This window comes from Miscanthus floridulus, chromosome 11 (genome assembly GCF_019320115.1).
Source record: "Miscanthus floridulus cultivar M001 chromosome 11, ASM1932011v1, whole genome shotgun sequence".
NCBI lineage: Eukaryota > Viridiplantae > Streptophyta > Magnoliopsida > Poales > Poaceae > Miscanthus > Miscanthus floridulus.
Window position 1 is genome coordinate 62,402,270 of NC_089590.1, and position 20,526 is coordinate 62,422,795.

Below are 20,526 nucleotides of genomic sequence, written 5' to 3' on the forward strand. Positions count from 1 at the left end.
AGAATTCTCCCTCTCTAGGACCTTATTGGAGTCGACCGGACGCTGGCCCTCAGCGTCCGGTGCCATGACCTCGCAGCGTCCGGTCACTTTCAGACGCTTTCACCTTGGTCAAATGAACTGACCGGACCCTGAGCCAGCGTCCGGTCACACCGGAGCCAGCGTCCGGTCAGTATTTGACCCTCCATTCACTTCCAACTCTCGAACATTTGTGAATGAAGTTTGCTCCATTGGATCAAAAGGCTGTTGTGGAGCTACCTAGTGCTAGTTTTAACAAGTGTGCACCACACCTAACTCACTAGAGTCACCTAGGTCAAGCTACCCGTTCATACCCCCCTTAATAGTACAGCCAAAGGAAAAACAAAGTCCTAAACTACTCTAAGTGTCTCTACAACTCCAATCAACACTTAGAACTAGTCCATCCTTAACCTTGTCGTCCATCCTTTGAAAACCGAAACGATTTCCATCGTAGGGGCATGACAACCTTGATTACCCAATCGATCTCCATTACCGTGACCTAACTCAATTGTTTCTGCAAAACACACGTTAGTCACAGTAATCATGTATTGTCATTAATCACCGAAACTCAACTAGGAGCCTCGATGCTTTCAACATGTAAGCAAATGTTTAAAATTTAGATATAGATTTTGATAGGATATTATTTTATTTTTAATAACGACATAAGTGGGTAATTTAGATATAAATTTAAGGTGTTACTCAGATTGCAAGGTGGACAGTTTAGATGCATATTTAGTGTGTCTTGTTAGAGTTAACGTGGATATTTAGATCTCTGATTAATACTAGTATAAGATAATACATGTCGGTTGTAATATGCTGAACAAAAGGTCCTACTATATCGAAGAAGGAGAAATTGAACGGAGGGAGAGAGGAACCAAAATGGAACTGTATAACGTGACATGCAAGGTCATTCACTTTAAAGGACTAATTCCCTCGTGCAGTCAGTTCTTTCGGCTCCACTGACTTAACGTGGGTTAATTAGTCTATGGATTGCAGTACTAGTTTGCATTAGTCTTTTGTTCGGAAAAGGTTGAGACTTCATTTCTTACTTTTACAAACTTTTACAGTATAAATACCGACCATTCCGTAACTTTAGCCTGATCGCACCTACGTACAAGTCAAAGGTGCGCCAGATGAATGTATAGCAGCCAGGATGGCATATGTTGGATATGGTTAAATACATTTCCTCTGCCCATTTCAGTCAATGAAGGATTTTGCCATGGCCAGTCAAAGTTTACTTTGATGATCTGCTAGACTTAGTTTAAACCAAAATAAAATAGTCTCAATGATGATTACTAACGGTCCGGAACATTACAGATCTGTAATGATAGATTAGAAATACATGGACAAGTCGTGCCAAAATATATTTCCCACCTTGACTGAATCTCTTCAGATAATGTCCCCTGTCCCATGACTGAAAACGAAGAACGTACTGAGCTGGTAAATAATTTGATATACTTGTTTGTTCATATGAATATTATAGCTAACACCTGGTTAGTAGGTGAAGTCTAGGGGCCCAATCCCAGGTATGTAAGCTATAGTTGGTCCATAGGAAATACCAAGCGCGTAAGAAAGAATCTGTCGATTTCCCTTCCGTCATAGCCGCTCTCCTTCTGTGTCATCGCTGCACCTTCGCTCCGCCGTCCGCCGTCGCCGTCGCCAATCTGGCTACTCCGTTCGCTCGCTCCGTAACTCCATTCCCAACCAAGCGAGTACGACACTACGACTATACGAGACGTCCTTGCATCCAGACGTGTTCAAGTAAAGTGCCATGCCCAATTGCCCCTGTTCCCTTAGCCCCTTTGTTGATTGTTTAATCAATGTTTAATTTGTCTAGTTGCCTTTGCCCCTTGTCGTTATTCTTTAGAATAGAATATGTAAGACTCATATTCTAATTTGGGATTGGGGAATCCCTAACAGTGCAGGGCAGTGAATAATTATTATCCTTGTTCTCCACTCGTCTCTCGCCAAAAAAAATTACTTGGTACTTTACTAACACTCATTTTTATTTTAACGTTAAACTGAATCTAGTATTATTTCTAAATTTCTAGTGTCCTCGTGTTGCCAAAAGGCTTGCATTTATATAGAAGTGTAAAAAGGAAAAAAAAATAAAGATGGATAAAATTTTTATGCATATTATTATAATTAAAATAAAGGCCTATCTTCCGAGCTTCGCTCCAGGCCTTTAAATTGACAGGACCGGGCCTGGGTGTCGATAGAGTAAATATCGATCGGTTCGTGGTGAATTAGCTAACAGGTAAAATTTCGTATACCTATCTGCACTCGTAGGTAACATTCGGTAATCGGTACACATGTACATGTACCGATCAGGGTATGATAGCCGTGAGTATCCGCATCCATACTAACGGGTAAAACGACATATCCACACATGTAATTCGTGAGTGGAATCTTATATCCGTACTATAATTTGGTAGCCACACCTCCTTCGGACACAATACCAGCAGATAACCACAGCCGACCCCTAATCATTGGAGACCATATCCTGATGGACATCTGAATTTCCGATGCATATCGAATCGTGTTTCGCCCAGCCCAACAAGATCACGCGAGAGAGGACTTCTGTCACTCTCAGTATTAATTCTGGACCTCTCTTGCCAAACGTGTTCCCTCCATCACGATGAATTATGATGAGCCGATGTCCTGATGATAAATTAAACAGTTTTTTCATAGAGTTTGATCCTAACGTAACCAGAAGAGACAACATTGCGATAGAGCGAGGAGCACATGTACTCAATATAGTACTAGTAGTGCATTTTACTTCCAAAATAGTAGTGGTGCCAGGCCATGGCCAATATGACACGGCAGCAAGGTAAGAACAAACAGACAGACTACACGGTTACACGGATCACTGCTACAAGCTCAAACAGGACGAACACAGAGCAACAACATATAATCATCATCTTCAAATCGCAAACGACATGAAGCCTTGAGAATACTGAAATACTCCCTTCTTTATTTCTTTCTCGCGTACGGCCGGCCGGTGGCGTCCGTCCTGCTGCTTAGCAGATGGGCAGGGGCTTGCCGTCCCACTCCTTGAGGCACTCGAGCATGGGGTCGATGAGCTTGCCCTCGCTGAGGGCCAGGAACACCTTGTTGCACTCCTCGCCGGGGGACTTGAGCTTCTCGCCGGTCAGGTACACGGCGCCGAGGTCCTGGCGGATGAAGCGGTACAGCGGGTACGACCGGCTCTCCTTGATCCTGTTGGCGATGGGCGCGGTGCCCGTCTCGAACGCCACGCGGGCGGCCTCCATCTCCCTGGGCAGCGCCTCCCGCAGCGCCTCCTCGAACCTGTTGATCTTGGAGAACACGGACGCGCTGGCGTCCTTCTCGGCCTCGCCGCTGGCGAGGGCGTGGTCCACCAGCACGGCGCGGATCTTCTTCATCAGGGGCGAGTTGGCGCTGCAGGGGTCGTCGTAGTACCCGTACACCGCCTCGCGGTCGATGGCGGTGAGCAGGGCCTTCTCGCTGAAGCGCGCGCTGTGGAGGTCGCCGTCGAGGCTCGTGGTCAGCACCTTCCGGGCCACCGCCATCACGCAGTTCTTGACGGCGCTCTTGAGGTTCTCCTCGAGGTGGCGCAGGTCCACGGCCTGGCACAGCGCCACCATGTACGTGGACGACATCAGCTTGAGGATGTCCACGGCCTCGGCGGTCTTCCTGGCGGAGACGAGGCCCAGGGAGTTGACGTCCTGGTTGTGCTGCTCCGCGCTCTGGACGTGGTTGGTGATGGGGTTCGCCAGGTACTGCAGCTCGGAGCAGTAGGACGCCATGGCGATCTCGGTGCCCTTGAACCCGTAGTCCAGGCTCGGGTTGCGGCTGCCGGCCAGGTTGGAGGTCAGCCCGTTGTTGTAGAACTCGTTCACCAGCTCCGAGAACTGGGCGAACATGAGCTTGCCGATGTTGGCGATGGCGAGGCGGGCGTTGTCCATGGACACGCCGATCGGGGTGCCCTGGAAGTTGCCGCCGTGCAGCGCCTTGCCGCGGTGGACGTCGATGACCGGGTTGTCGTTGACCGAGTTGACCTCGCGCTCGATGGACTTGGTGGCGGCGCGGATCACCTCGATCTGGGGGCCCAGCCACTGCGGCGACGTGCGGAGCGCGTACCTGTCCTGCTTCGGCTTCAGCAGCGGGTCCATGGCGTTCACCTCCTTGGCGTGCTTCATGAAGGAGCTGCCGTCCAGGATGTGCTCCATGATGGCGGCGGACTCGATAGGACCCCGGGTGGTGCTTCAGCTTGTGGGTGAGGTGGTCGGTGTACTCGGGCTTGCCGTTCATCACCTCGCAGAAGACGGCGGACAGGACCGACGACAGGACGGCGAGGCACGTTGGCGTCGAAGCACACCATGGCGGCGAGCGCCGACCCCACGGACGTGCCGTTGACGATGGCCGAGGCCCTCCTTGGGGTTGAGCTTGAAGAAAGCCGCCCTCGATGCCGGCCACCTTGAACGCCTCGGCGGCGTCCACCTTCCTCCCGTCCACGGTGACGGCCATGCGCGTTGGGGCGGCCCGTGATGAGGCCGGCGATGTAGGACAGCGGGACGAGGTCGCCCGACGCCGTGATGGTGCCCCGCAGCGGCAGGCACGGGCTGACGCCCGGTGTTGATGAGCTTGGTGATGGCCTCGAGGATCTCGAAGCGGATGCCGGAGTAGCCCTGGAGGAGGGTGTTGATGCGGACGAGCATGGCCGCGCGCGAAACCTCAGACGGGAGCGTGTGGCCGTCGGAGCCATTGCCGAAGATTCCGGCATTGAGATGCCTGGTTCGATTGCGTTGCAGGGGAGAAAAACAGATCGAGCGAGCTTATGGCAGTTGTAATGTCATTACGAGTAGCATTCAAAATGTTCAGAGAATCTAGTATCGGCCTATCAGAATTAATGAGCTGCTGACAGGCATCATCGGCAGCAGCAATTGCAAGTTGCAACGGTCGGTCGTTGCCAGTGGGCACTCATCACTGACTCACATGAATCATTTGACGCTGCAACCACTCCGTTGACGAATATACTTTACTGGAACAGCAAGTAAGCAGAGACGTACACGTGGTCTCGTGAGATTGGCAGTAGTAGTACAGTACCTGAGCAGCTCGACCTGGAGCGCGGGCCCGTCCTTGGTGCGGCGGTGCGAGGTGCCGCCGAAGCCGGTGGTGACGCCGTAGATGTCGCCGCCGTGGGCGATGCAGTCGAGGATCCACTCGCTGCTGGCCTTGACGCGGGGGCGCGCCTCCTCGTCCAGCTCGACGGCCACGCCGGACGGCGTCCTTGGCCGCGGCCACGGCCGCCACCTGGCCGACCCGGAGGGTGGAGCCCTCGATCTTGACGACGGGGTCGCGGAACTGCGCCACCATGCGCTTCACCTCGTCGAGGTGGCTCCCCGTCAGCTCCGCGGCCGCCTTGCCCCAGTTGAGCGGGTCGCTCTCGAGGATGGCCGTGTTGCTCGCCATTTCGACCGGGAGGAGGAGATGTGTAGTGCTAATGCATGACGGTGGTGGAAGAAGAAGAGCTCGGGACTCGGGAGGCAGTGGTGGTGGACTCTGGAGTCTGGAGCTCTTCCTGGAGGGAGATGGAGCGGGGGCGAGGAGGTTATATAGGTGGCATTAGATTAGCGATGGCAGCGAGGCCAGGGGGGTTTAGGTGAGGCCGGGTGTTGGTGGGTTAGTTGGCGACCGGGTTGGTGAGTTGAGTGGTGTGGTGGATCTCTCATCCCAGAGTGGAGTGAGATTCTTTTTTTCTTTTCTTTTTTCTCTTGACAGGCCTGAGTGTGTGCGTGCAGGTGACTGTGTATTGACATTGTTGAGCTGAGGTGCTCTGAAGTCTCATCTAGCGTGCGTTGGTTAGGCCTGAAGGGTAGGTTGCGATGGAGGCAGTCCAACTACAGCGTGACTCTGTCTCCGGGAGCCGTAGAACCCATTGACCTGATTGATTAATCCACGGGCGCCATCTGATCCTTGCCGAATCCACGCTGTTTCTTTAAAACAAAAACTAAGGGCTTATTTTGGCAGAAACATTTCGGATCCAGATTCTCTCAAAAACGTTTGGAATGACAAATTCTAATCACTAGACCGTTTAGTTGTACAAAATCATTTCGAAAGCACGGTTCACTGATTCACATTCATAGGACCAGTGGCGGATGCACGATGCGGGATAAGGGGGGGCTAAAACAATGGAGATGTTGATTTGCATGAAAATTTAATGGTGAAATCAAGCTTTTGCTACAGTGGTTAGGCTTAAAATCAAGTCATTAGGGGGGCTGGAGCCCCCCCCCCCAGCCCCCCCCCCTTTGGATCCGCCACTGCATAGGACGAAAAACCAGAATAGCTTGGAATAGTTTCTACTAGAAACGTTTCACTCGTGTGTTGTTTAGCACGGATTTTTACGTTCTAGGCAAGAATACGAAACGTTTCAGCCTTCCAAACCGTCCCTAAATTTCACAAGAATGTTTTAATAGGGTTTAATAAAGGAACTTTAATGTCATAAATTTATTACCTCAAGATTTGTGCTTTATGATGGTCAGTACATATGCCAAGAAAAATTCAAGTACTCTATCTTTATACCTTCTTAGTAACACATGAATATTTGTTTATACCACGGTTAGTTTTTTGGGCAAAGAAAACATATCTTTATATTGCTTCGAAAATTTATTACATTCGAGACCAATTGTACGTTGCACACAACTACCATATTCCCTCCATCCCTTTTTATCTGTCATTCTCGCTTCTGATAAGTCAAATATACTCAAATTTGATCAAATATATACAAGAAAATATTAAAATTTATGATACATAATTAGTATCATTGGATAAATTATTGAATCTATTTTTTATAATAAATTTATTCTGAGATATAAATGTTGCTAATATTTTGTATAAACCTATGCAAACTTAAGAAAGTTTGACCAACATAAATACCATAGCAATAGATAATAAGGGACAGAGGGAGTAGTTAGTTACCGTTGGTTTACATTGAAAGTATAGTTAATTTACACATGTGTAGTTTTTTCAGTAAAGATGGTGTAAAAATTGCGGTGTCATAACCTCTCCTAACACTTATTTGTTTTGCCACCACAAAGTTAGACTTAAATCTACTATGACACAAAGAACTTAAAAAATTGAATGCCAATAAATAAAAAAATGGCAAAAACACTGTTGTGGAACTTGTTTATTCCATCATGAAATTTATGCAACTTTTATATTCATTTCATATTGCATGATATGGAAACAGACAGTTAGGAAAAGTGGAACTGCATACACGTGTAATTAGGGATGCTTGTATGTTAGCAATGCAAGTGGAAACAACCCCTACTAGTGGAAATAGCCCCTGCTAGTAGGGATGAAAACGGTACGGATATTTTCCGACCGTATTCGAAACCGAATTCGTTTAGAGGGGTTGAGATCTGTCCGTATCCAAGTCCGGATATCCAACATCCGATATCGTATCCGTATCCGAATACTCAAATTGCATATTTATGATGTCGATATCCAATCGTATCATATCCGACATAGTTGACACTATCCGTATTCGAATCCGAATCCGGACAAAAATATGAAAACAAATGTAATATCGGTGATATCCGTCCGTATCCGATCCGTTTTCATCCCCACCTGCTAGCACTCAGCTTTCCTCCTCTCCCTTCAGAGGTTGTTTGGTCACACTCTTTTTTAACACAGGAAAGAGCTTATATTTCAACCATGAGCATGATTACAATCAGAGTCCGAGGCTTTCGACGTGTAGGTTGGGACACCTTCAGACAGAAAACAAGATGAAAACACTCTCCTGCTAAATTGCCCTAAAGCATGAGCCACTCCATTAGCACTCCCGTGACATTTTGTGACTTTGAAATCTTGAAAAAGTCTCAACGTTTCTTTTGCCTGCTCCATGATGATGCAACTAGGGGATCGATTTGGAATGTTTTTGCTAAGTGCTTGTACTGTAGCTAGGCAATCAGATTCCAGCCATATAGGTCCCGTAGAGGTCGAGAGAGCCTTCCGGTTTCCCATCAATGCCGCTAGATTTTCCGCTTCTTCAACTGAAGCACATAAGCGGTCACTAGTGCAGCCTGATGATTCCTAGCAACATAACCCAAGCCTGCTTGTCGCGTGATAGGATCAAAGTATGCATCAGCATTCAGTTTGATCCATCCTGGAGGGGGAGGTGTCCAAGGATACCTTTTCTGGATTGTTCTTTGATCATTCTGACACAGGAAATTTGGATTTGAAGTGCATGGGTTTTTCCCTTTTAGCATTAACCGGAGGTGTTGTATCTCCATCAAGTTTCAGAGAGCGAAGATAGTTTTCCAAAAAAATTTACCGAAACAGAGATGGGGCATTGGCCATTCCCGAACACATTGTCATTCCTGTGATGTCAGATTCTTCAGAACAACAACATCAATTTTACTCTGATATCAATCCATATAGATCGAGAGAAATTGTGGTGGAAAATAAACCCTCCAAACCCACATGGATTGGGGTGAATCAAAGTCCAACCAAACAAGCCAATGTATACGCTCATGTACATGATTTTTACATCAACATCTTTGGCCACACGGATCAGAAGTACTACTTTTTTATGGAACAGGAGGGATTGCCTCCTGCTGAGATTTATTAGAACATGCAAAGCAAACTCACTCTCGTTTGTAGGAGGTTTCATGTGCCTATGTGTATGTGTGTGGGTGCTATTGGTCATCCTTGTTTTGGTGGTTTAGCTATGGATACCAATTTTTAATTGTAGGAGGTTTCTTGTGTTTCGTCTCATCCACGTGTGGCAGCAAAGTTCTCCGGATACGAGTTTCATCAATGTAAATTCTTTATTTTTCAGTTTGTTTCATATTTTTATGCACTGATGTACTCTTTCCATCCCAAATTATAAGTCATTCTAACTTTTCCCTGAGCCAAAGTATCGCAAGTTTGACCAAATTTGTATAACAAAATTATAACATTTATAATACCAAATAAGTATCATTAGATTCTTCATTAATTATATTTTCATAGTATATCTAGTATTTGATGTCATAAATCTTTATAATTCTCTTCACAATTTTGGTCGAACTTAAAATGTTTTGACTTTCCAATAAAATTGGAATGACTTATAAGTAATTTGGAACGGAGGGAATACCATGTTTTTTACTCTACTAGCAAATATGCCCGTGCGTTGCAACGGGACGTACAACTTATGCAGTTATAAGAATAACTTAGACTTTAGATTAGTCTCTTGTTCCAATTCATTTTACAATATCTTAATGCATACTTGAATAACTCGTTTGGGAACTGATGGCTTCGACATTTATCCAATGATCATGCGTTTCAATTTCTCTTGGACTCGGGACGCTAAGGCCAGACTTTCATACTCCGTCTGGACATGCGCTACACTTACTCATATTTGCCCGAGAGACTTGAAGATTTTAATTAGTGATCACGTTATACACTCTAATTTACAATCACACAATACTATAGTTCATATAGAGAATGAGAAACTACCTAAACATATTTTGTTTTATATATTACGTATGGATTTATCACATATATAGCAGCTCATCTATATGTATGTATATATAAAAATTAAAATAGAAAAAAAATCAAGGATCGTATTTTTTTATCAGAAAGGATGGTATATTAAGAGAAAGAAAAGAAAGAGTGACCGTTTGATTTTGGCTGGCCGGCCGTATGTCCGTAGCTACAAAGGAAAGCTAAAAAATGGGGAAAAAAGAAAAAAAAAAGTGACCGCAGACTACTTATATTTTTTTATTTGGATTAAGATTCCTATTCCGGTTACTCGGAATTGGAGAGATCTAATTGGATTAAAATTTCTAGTTGTCCATATTATTATATTTTTTCTATTTGGATTATGATTTCTATTCATCCAAATCGGAGAGATCTAATTGGATTAAGCTTCCTAGTTATATACAGAGAAAGACTATAGGTGGTTTTCTATATTCATAAAGTTAGTTAAGGGATGACTGGAGGTGGAGAGAAATTTTATCCGTATAGATAATAATACTACGATACTCTTCCGGGGTCGTGAAAAAAGAGAACGAAACTGAGCGGTCACATTTCCAGGTGCATGCTCTCCCGCTCCCTCAAGTCTGACCAACCCTCCTTCCAACCCCGGCCCGGTGTCACATCAAACAAGCAGCAAGGAGTCCCACGGTAGGCCACAGATTTAGGTTTGGATACCAGGTTTTTCTCACGGAGGCGTTAATTTTTGATTGGGACGACGCACGGGGCAGGGCACACGCATATATAAGGGCAGCGTTGCTGATCTGAGTATAGTTATAGATTTGCTTGTGTATATGTGGTGTGAGTGTAGTGTGCGTGTGTAGAATTTGTGTGTATCTAAACATGAGCAGATATATAGTTATACCTAGATGAGAGGCACTAAAACAAAAAGTGCAGCGCTGCCACTGGGTCATCACCACCGTACCCCTAGACCGGAGCACGTTCCGGTTTGGTGCACCGTCGCTGGAGCGGACGACGCTTGCCGGCTCGCCCGCGCGGTCACGTAGCGCCGAAGACAGCTCGGGCTCTTCTTCGTCTCAGCGCAGCCGACGGACGCCGGACGGCCGGGGATCAAAATCGATCCACGGGTCTCACCAACCCAGAATGAAAGGGAGAAACAACGGGCCGGCCGGGGGTGGTTGTTGATGTCTGCTGCTGCCCCGATCCCCTTTTCTCGCTGTCGCGAGACGGACATGGTTGTTGGGACCTCCATCGGGCGCCCCTAGCTAATAATTCTCCTCGTTCAACCAATAGGAGCGACCCTGCCCTTTGCTTCCGTAGCGCCGTGGCGGACCGTTTCGTTGTCGTCGTTTCGTGGGAAAAAGTCTACCTCCCCAACTATCATACTTAGTCTACTTCACCCCCTCAACTATGAAACCGTTTGTTTTACCCCCTGAACTATCTAAAACCGCCTATTTTACCCTCCGGGGCGGTTTGCTACAGTAACAGCGGGTTTGCTACAGCGACGGCGGGTTGCTACAGTACCCATGGTTTTGAATTTTCTTTTTTTTATTTATTTTCGGTGAATTTTTGAAAAATCATAGAAAAATCATAAAATGAAAAATCTAATTTTATTGGACTCCACATGAGTAGATCTACATAGTGAATATATAATACGGTATACTTTAGTACAAAATTTTTACTGTAGCCTTAGATTAATTGGAAAATCTAATTTTGTCTGTATAACTTAGTTATAGATAAATTCTATTTATAACTTAGTTATTTACTGTAGCCTTAGATCTAATTTTATTGGACTATGTATAACTTAGTTATAGATAAATTCTAATTACAGACAAAATTGGATTTTCCAATTAATCTAAGGCTACAGTAAAAATTTTGTACTAAAGTATACCGTATTATATATTCACTATGTAGATCTACTCATGTGGAGTCCAATAAAATTAGATTTTTCATTTTATGATTTTTCTATGATTTACTATGATTTTTCAAAAATTCACCGAAAATAAATAAAAAAAAGAAAATTCAAAATCACGGGTACTGTAGCAAACCCTTCGTCACTGTAGCAAACCCGCTGTTACTGTAGCAAAACCGCCGCTGAAAACCGCCCCAGGGGTAAAACAGATGGTTTTAGATAGTTCAGGGGTAAAACAGACGGTTTCATAGTTGAGGGGGTGAAGTAGACCAAGTATGATAGTTGGGGGGTCAAGTAGACTTTTTCCTCGTTTCGTGACCTTCGTACTTTCGCATATATCAGCCTCTTCGTTTCGGTCGAAATCACAGTGGATTATAAGCTAGAAGTACTGCTAGCTGGTTTGGTGTGAAAAAAAAATATTATTGCAGCTTATAATCCACGATCGTATAAGTCAAAACGAACTGATACATAGTACTGACGGTCGACACCGGTGCTTGCTTGTCTGTGTTTAATGCCCCCCTCTTTTTTTTCTTTTCAAAATGCAAGAACGGGTTAGTTGTATGGAGCGGACGAGGTGTCATGCACATGCAGGATTGCAGGCCATCCGGCCGTGCATCACATGTGTATGTAACTGGTTGCATTGCATATTTGCGTGTGTATGTAACTTCGGAGCCGTGATGAATCGTCGTATTGATCTATGTCCACATGTGCCATCACTAGTTCACTATCAACTGAGAAAACCGCAGTAAATAAAGCACCTGGTATTAGCATTTAATTTCTACAGCTTACAGTGTACGCAGGTACTATAACACAAGTGAGAATGAAGTTGGAAACTATACATATTTGCAACTTGGAAGTTGGAACTACTAGCTGGGTGTCAGAATCTTGGGTGAGATCGGTTCGGAACGAGACGCCTGCGGTTGGCCTACAAATTTGTAGCCGCGTGCTTTTTGTTTCCACCGTGGCAATCCCTGGTGTAGAGCGTTGCACCAAACCTCTACTAAAGTGCTAAAACTTTGAATTGAATAAAACAAAGTTACCAGCAGTAGTCCCATCTTATTACCAAACCTGGGTTCTGAATCTCATTTTTTAACCAGCATTACTTTGGTACTTTGCAGTTGTTTCCATCTCAAACAGTGAAATGAAGACGGTAGGACTATGAGCCAGGAAGCGCTACGCTGAAGGAGTAAACAAGCGCTTTTATTGAGGATGTTCGGTCAACAGTACATGGATCAACATGCTTGGATCTACATGACTGTGTCTAAATTACCATTTATGCTATTATAAAAAATACAATATCCTTGAATCTACATATAACTTACAAACATATGTTATTAAAAAATGTTTAAATAACCATAAATCATCTATATATGTTTTTAAAATTACCCAGTTCTATTAAATTAAATATGCATGCATGCATGACCGATAATTATATATATATATATGCTGTGTTTCAACAATAAAAAAATATTTCTTAACGACTCACATTGGTACAGTAAAAGATTATTAAAATTATATTGATATATATGACAATAATTTATATATTTTTTATTTATACAAATTTGGCATCGTTTATCAACTTTCAAGTTCTTTGCCTTGGGCCTAGTTTCTTTGATAGTTTGTTCGTTGCTAGAATAAGTGGGTTGCATGGGCTATTATTGCCTGCCTATTCCATTCAGACCCTCAGTTGATCCTTTGTTGAAAAATGTCACATTTACATAAACTATTGTCAAAGTCTAGCTTTCCTCTTTGAACTCTAAATCGGACATCACCCCTATCTCCCTCAGCTTTCAAACTCTTTTAAATTACATTTCTATCCTGATTGCTAGTGGATTTCTAGGTAGTTCCACCATCTTATAGTTTAAAAACAGTAAAGTATGGTAAACACATGATAATTTTTTAACTCATGGAAAAATATAATGTCTCTAAGCTTCTAAAATTCCCAAGAAAATCATAAAGGTAGATTGCAACATGATAAACCCAAATAAATATTTATAGCTTGTGAAAATGTTCCTAGAACCTTTCAAAATTTAGATTTAGCTCTAGAAAAATAGGAAAATATCCAGAAAATGTAAATGTGTTTTGAAAACTATCAATAATACAACATAAATTAATGTTTAATGTATTAGTCATGCTATGAAATTATGCTAGTTGCCTCTCATGTATTTTTGATAAAGTTTTCATAAACATTTTCAAATCTCGACTATAATCTTTTAGTAATTTTAAAAAAAATCTAGATTTTCATTATTTTTCTAGAGATAAATATAATTTTATGGAGCTTCTAAAGATATTTCACAAGCTCTAAACATTTTGTTTGGGTTTTATAATCTCCTCATACATTGCTAGGATTTTCTTTTGGAAATTTTTAGAAGTTGAAAACACATTTCATAGTTAAAAAACCTTATCAGATGTTTGTCAGCTTTTAACAAAAAGAATAAAACCGTCTTAAAAACCATTTCCAACGAGGTAGGTAAGCTGTACAACATATTGAGAGCTACAAATTTGGTGTAGACCACGTCAACAACTGAGGTTATTTGAAAGATTCAAAAAATCAATTTTAAAATTAATGAACTTAAAATGAGTATTTAGGCCTCTAAATGATGCTAGATAAAAAAAGTTGTGAGCTACAAAGTTATAAATCTTATTGGGAACTGCAACTGTAGTATAGATTATGTCAACATCAGAGGCCCTATGAAAAATTCAAAAAATTAAACTTTAAAATCTAATAACTTAAAATGAATATAGTAAATAAAAATGTTTATCAACTACAAAGTTGTAGATCATGTCAAGCTCTATAAATTTGATATAAAGTTTATATTCATACAACCTCATATGAAAAAAGTGTGCTTTTTATATAAGAGAAAGAGAGAGACCAAGTTATAGGTAAGTCACACTACCACGTCAGCAAAACCATCGAATAAACCAGTTTGAAATGATGAAAGGTGCATTTATTAGGTTTTTAATGCTAAATTAATGTGTGTATGTTGTCTGATATTAAAGTTCGAGGAATCTTTTAAATTCAACGACTAATTGAGGGGGTGAATCAGACTTTACTCTAAATACTTTTGAGAGCTGAGAGAGGTAGGACGTTTGGTTTTATAATTTGAAGAGAAAACCTAGACTCCGCTTATATAGTTCATTCATCAACAGGTAAAATCAACGTTTTGTCATTTGTTTCTGCCCAAAATTAGGCCGACACTGTGCCTACTAGATGGCCTTGTGGGCTGTTATTGTAACGAGTTCTTTCCAGGCCTGCGTGGGCCGCACGGCGACAACGCGAGATACGGCCCAGACGCCATGAGGCTCATTTCGACGGCGTAGGCGACATGGGCGCCAACCATGGTGTACGTTGGCGAGGACTGGAGCTGCGTCGCTACGAGCCTACGACTACGAGGCACGTGCCGTCGGGGACTGGTATGGGCACACTGCACGTCTGCACCCATGCCGCTGCATCGTGGGGCACCTGGGCAACGGATTCTCTGGTGCGCAAGACCCCTCCCTCGCCTAGAGCCCTAGACAACAACGACCGATGTTCGGGCAGTTATTGGAAGAACGACATGTTATTTCGGCCACGAGTTGCATTGCTTTATTTTTAGATTTAGGCCTAAACCATTACACGGAGTAGTTTTAAAAGATTCCTTTCATTTGAACCAATAGATTTACCCTCTCCTTCTTGTTCTTCTTTGAACTCATTGTTCTAGCTCATCGTCACTCATTCCTCAGCAAAGTCACCACATAAATGGTTCAAAGCCTGCAAGAGATAAATTTCACTATCATGCTCTACCTCTTTATCCAAATTAAACATGCATCTTCTAACTACTTTTGGTGAAACCCGAAGCCTACTCATCTCAATTAACGGAACCATTAATTACTAGCTCAACTGATGAACTCAAAGAAATACACGCATTATTGCTAATGTTTCTGACAATTAGATGCTTATTTTTTTAGTTATATTATATACTTAGGAATATATGTATGTAGCTTATTTAGTTAGATTAGATTGTTAGAGACATAATTAGGGAGTTAGTTACCTATTGATTTAGTTAGCTAGTTAGTAAGTGTAGTTACCAAATCTCTTATCATGTTATAGAGATAGTTAGACAGTTAGATACTTATTTGTTTAGGTCGATAGTTAGGTAATTTAGTTAGCAAATGTAGTTAGATATTATGGTTAGTTATCTTATAATAATATACCCGTAATAACTTGGTTGATGTGCATACCAACTAGATGGACAACGTAGTCACCCTATATCATGGAGGAAGTGTGGAGGAAGATGAGTTTGGTAATGTCAGTTTTGTTGGAATGCAAAGGGTGCCAGTGATATTCAATGATCGGCCATTGTTTTGTGAGTTGTTTAGTAGGGCTCGGGATGAGCTTAAATGCAATTCAAATGAAGATGCCATCTTAGTTGAGGGGGTACTTCACCATGGCAGGCCAGGGACATTTTTGAGGCGGTTGGTCCCAATTGCATCAGAGGCACAATGGGACAAATATGTCAAAACTGTCATGAAGAATGAGTTTCAATGTTTGGATTTGGTTGTGCGGAAGTTGTCCAATGATCCCACCCCTCATGGGTATTCACCCCCTAATGTTCATTCACCCCCTCATGGGTTGTCGCTAGGACCAGAGAATCCGACACCCTATGAGCCTCTGTTACCCAACCGTGAGGTGGATGTGGAAGATGCGGTTGTGGTGCCCGATGCTCAATCCGCCCCAAATGAGGTTGGTGTATGTCCTAGTGTCCGTGCAGAATGTGGGACTGATGATATTGTAGGTGCCCCTCAGGAGATCCCTTTGACCCAGAATCATCCTAGTAAGTGATTTAGTAACACTTTGGCTCTCCTTATTCTTTGTTCGTTCCATTCCTTTAACTTAGTGGTATCCATATTTGTGCTTTAAATGCAGGAGACAATCCTGATAATGATGGTTGTGCTCCTGTTCCTCCATCAACCAACGTGGACCCAGGGTTTATGGCCTCTAACAGTGTAGATGTTGATATTGCGGATGATGAGGAGCCTTATGGCACAGCAAGGGCCGTTGATTCGGATGATGACCGCCCAGTTGCAGCTTTGAGCGAACAAGAAATGGAGCTCATCAGACATTTGTGTCCTGATCGTGATCCACTGGTTCATGAATTCAGCGACCTTAGTCATTCTCAACATGCTTATGGAGAAGGAAGAGATGACGAACTGCTAGAGGCTCCTGAGGCCGATGGCAGCGTGGAAATTCAGTTGGGCATGGTCTTCATGGACTTGCCCACCTTAAGAAGGTGGCTACAGGAATATTCTGTGAGACGTAAGAGACCATTCAAGGTGAGGCACTCCCATGTGGAGCGCCGTTATACGGTGGTGTGCGAGATGGCAGATTGCAATTGGAGGGTCTGTGCTCGCAAATAGAAGGCCATAGGGAAATTCAAGATCACCAAAATCGCAGAGCGGTTGTCGACAGAATATGCTCGGCAGTCCACCGAGGGTATCCCACGATGGTAGATTTGTCGGTGGGAATGCGCGTAATCAGGAACCGGATGGTGACACAAGGCGCAGAGACAGCGATTTAGATAGGTTCGGGCCGTCTGATCGACATAATACCCTACGCCCTGTATCTTTGGTGTATTGTATTGATCTGGACGACCAAGTAGCTTGATGTAGCCTATCCGCTAGGGGACCCCTGCCTCTCCTTATATAGTCTGGAGAGACAGGGTTATAAGTAAAGTATCATATTTGGTACTATACAATGTCTTACGGTGCACGCCGAGCAGCGCCGTGCACGCCTTGATCTTGTAGGTCGGGCCACCTCCGATGGTGCGGCCCATGTCTTGGGGGGCATACCTCCACAGCTAGTCCCTGAGCCTGACAGTAGGTGACGTAGTCACGTGGTGCCAGGGTCAGAAAGTAGAAGACCAGCTGAGCAGGCAGCCAGTCCCCGGGCGTAGCCTCGAGATGAGAACAAGCACATTCACCGCAAGGTGAAGTGTGCCCACTTAGTCCTCGAGCCTGCTGGAAGATGAAGAATGAATCTTGTAGCAGGGTCAAAGAAGTCTGAAAGCTTGCCGACGTCGTCTGACATGCGCATCAAGACCCCAGAAGTGCTGCCTAAGATCAACACCCTGATCCGAACAGCATGGAGCAGCTTGATAGCACACCGATGAGACATAGCAAGATTCGAGCACCAAGGAGCGAGAAGTCCCCGGCGTCGCTGGCGATGACCGAGCACCGAGGAGCGAGGAGTCCCCGGCGTCGCTGGTGATGACCGAGCATCGAGGAGCGAGGAGTACCCGACGTAGGCGGCGAGGTTCGAGCACCGAGGAGTCCCCGGCGTAGGCGGCGATGTCCGAGCACCGAGGAGCGAGGAGTCCCCGACGTCGCTGGCGATGACCGAGCACCGAGGAGTCCCCGACGTAGGCGGCGATGTCCGAGCACCAAGGAGTGAGGAGTCCCCGGTGTCCCTGACGATGACCGAGCACCAAGGAGCGTGGAGTACCCGGCGTAGGCGGTGAGGTCCGAGCACCGAGGAGTGAGGAATCCTCGGCGTCGCTGGCGATGACCGAGCACTGAGGAGCGAGGAGTCCCCGGCGTTGCTGGCGATGACCGAGCACCGAGGAGCGAGGAGTCCCTGGCGTCGCTGGCGACGACCGAGCACCGAGGAGCGAGGAGTTCCCGGCGTAGGCGGCGAGGTCCGAGCACCGACGTAGCTGACGACGTCCGTGCGGTGAAGTGTGCCCACTTAGTCCTCGAGCACAAAGAATCCGAGCGCTGAGGAGTAACTGGCGTAGCTAGCGATGAAGCACGAGCGGCGAACAGTCTGGTCAACTGGTCGGCGGCGAAGTGAGCATTGAGTAGAAGCGACCGACGAACAATCCGATCAACTGGTCGGCGATGGAGTCCATGAACCAAGCGGTCTGACCAGTTGATCGGTGGAGAAGTCCGAGCACCAGGTGATCCGATCACCTGGACGACGATCATGTAATACAAACACGTAGAACGGGTAGTACATGATGTAAAAATATATGAACTTCGGAGAGAAAATAGCGTATGTAGCTTGGCGATCAGTTGGAGCGAAGATGTATTTATATTTAATATAAACCGCCCGACCAGTTAGTGTGTAGCTGAGTCTCCAGCCCTAGCTAGCCCATAGTCCATAACGTCGAGCGCGGAGCCCGTGCACGTGTAGGAGGAACAGGCGTGACCAAGAAGCCGCTGCCGACCACCCATAACGCAGAGGGCAGACGCTCGTGCACGTGTAGGGAGGAGCCGGAGACAGGGCCGTCTCTGGAGGAGTCCGAGCATCAACATGACTGTTCGGGGGTTCAGAAAATCGTTTGGAGAGCAAATATGAAGAAAACAGTTCAGAGAAACATTATGGCGATATACGAAGATTGGAGAATATTTAGAAGAATATTAAAGCATGACTTAGCTTTGGACGGAGCGTCTGGTCGGCGACGTATGGCGTTGTCTGGTCGGCGTTGACGGCGAGCACCTGGCGGGCGGTGAGTTGTTGGTGAAGACGACCTCGAAGGTGGTTCCGAGATCAGATCTGCTATCGCGGGGGCTGACGTAGCCAGCGATGAATCTTCGTCGTGGACCGGCATGGATCTCCACGAGATTGATGACGAGAACGCGCTGTTGATTTGAGGTCCATCTGACTCGCCATGGATCAAGCGCACACCCCTACCTGGCGCGCCAACTGTCGACAGAATATGCTCGGCAGTCCACCGAGGGGTATCTCACGATGGTAGATTTGTCGGTGGGGATACGCGTAATCAGGAACCGGATGGTGACACAAGGCGCAGAGACAGCGATTTAGACATGTTCGGTCCGTCTGATCGACGTAATACCCTACGTCCTGTGTCTTTAGTGTATTGTATTGATCTGGATGACCAAGTAGCTTGATGTAGCCTATCCGCTAGGGGACCCCTGCCTCTCCTTATATAGTCTGGAGAGACAGGGTTACAAGTAAAGTATCATATTTGGTACTATACAATGTCTTGCGGTGCACGCCGAGCAGCGCCGTGCACGCCTTGATCTTGTGGGTCGGGCCACCTCCGATGGTGCGGCCCATGTCTTGGGGGCCATACCCCCACAGCGATGGAGGGGTCTGCAACAAATGCAAATGTTACAAAACAAATAAATCATGCAAGACTTCATTTGACACAAAATAAATATTAAACAACATCAATTTATCATCATCTTGTTAATGCGGCGCCGACGAAGTGTAGGCTCAAACGCAAAATTGGCACACATCCAATACCTCTGCCTATACGTGTCCTCTTCATCGGACTTGGCTACCTTGCAAGGATCGCCGCAAAAGCACATGGGAACTAGAACACCACTAGGCATAGGCAACGGGTCGAAGGCATTTCCGGTCATCCGGCCATAACTACAATTAAAACAAATTTGTTCTAAGAACCGAAAGCAATGAACATTAAACCCTAAACCTAGGGTTTTTCTATTTGTTGCACATAAATGAAAACATAATATAAAATGTTGAGAAGAGATTACCTTTGCTTACTAGCTTTACCACGTCTTGGCATCCTACCGTTACATAATACAAAAAATAAAAAATCACTTCAAACATTAGGTAATGTATCTAGGGTTGCAAAATAGACGTAATATATATCAAATCAATGCGTAAAATTTGATAAGGGGATAGAGGATACCTTGCTCGCGAAGATGTATGGATCAAATTCAAGTATCCAAGGTCAAATTCTTCGATTCATTAGATTGGGCGGGTTAGGGAGAGGAAGAAAACCGAGAGGGGGGGGGGGGGGGGGGGGGGGGGAGAAATGAGAGCAGCGTCGGCAAGGGGAGAAGCTTGGCCTCGGGTTATAAATCCATGCTCGGCGCCATGTATTGTGGCACCGAGATCGGCGCCATAGATCTAGGCGCCGAGCTCGGCGCCATGTGTTCTGGCGCCGAGGTGTCCGCCACGTGAACGCCACCTTGGATGCCCTGCTGTGCACGGCCCGGCACCTCGGCGCCAAGATCTGTGGCGCCGAGACGTGTTACCTCGGCGCCAGGACTCATGGCGCCGACCCACAGGGTCCAAAGATGAGTTTAAGTTTTCCATGGAGCCAAATGTAAATTTTGTTCGAAAAAATGATCAAATAGTAAAAATTTAGGTAATCTGTACTATATGG

The 20,526-nt window shown here is 45.2% G+C and overlaps 1 pseudogene; it reads right to left on the reverse strand.

Annotated features, from left to right (window-relative positions):
* Positions 1–2,763: 2,763 nt before the first annotated feature.
* On the reverse strand, positions 2,764–5,499 carry LOC136490958 (phenylalanine ammonia-lyase-like; annotated as a pseudogene).
* Positions 5,500–20,526: the final 15,027 nt, after the last annotated feature.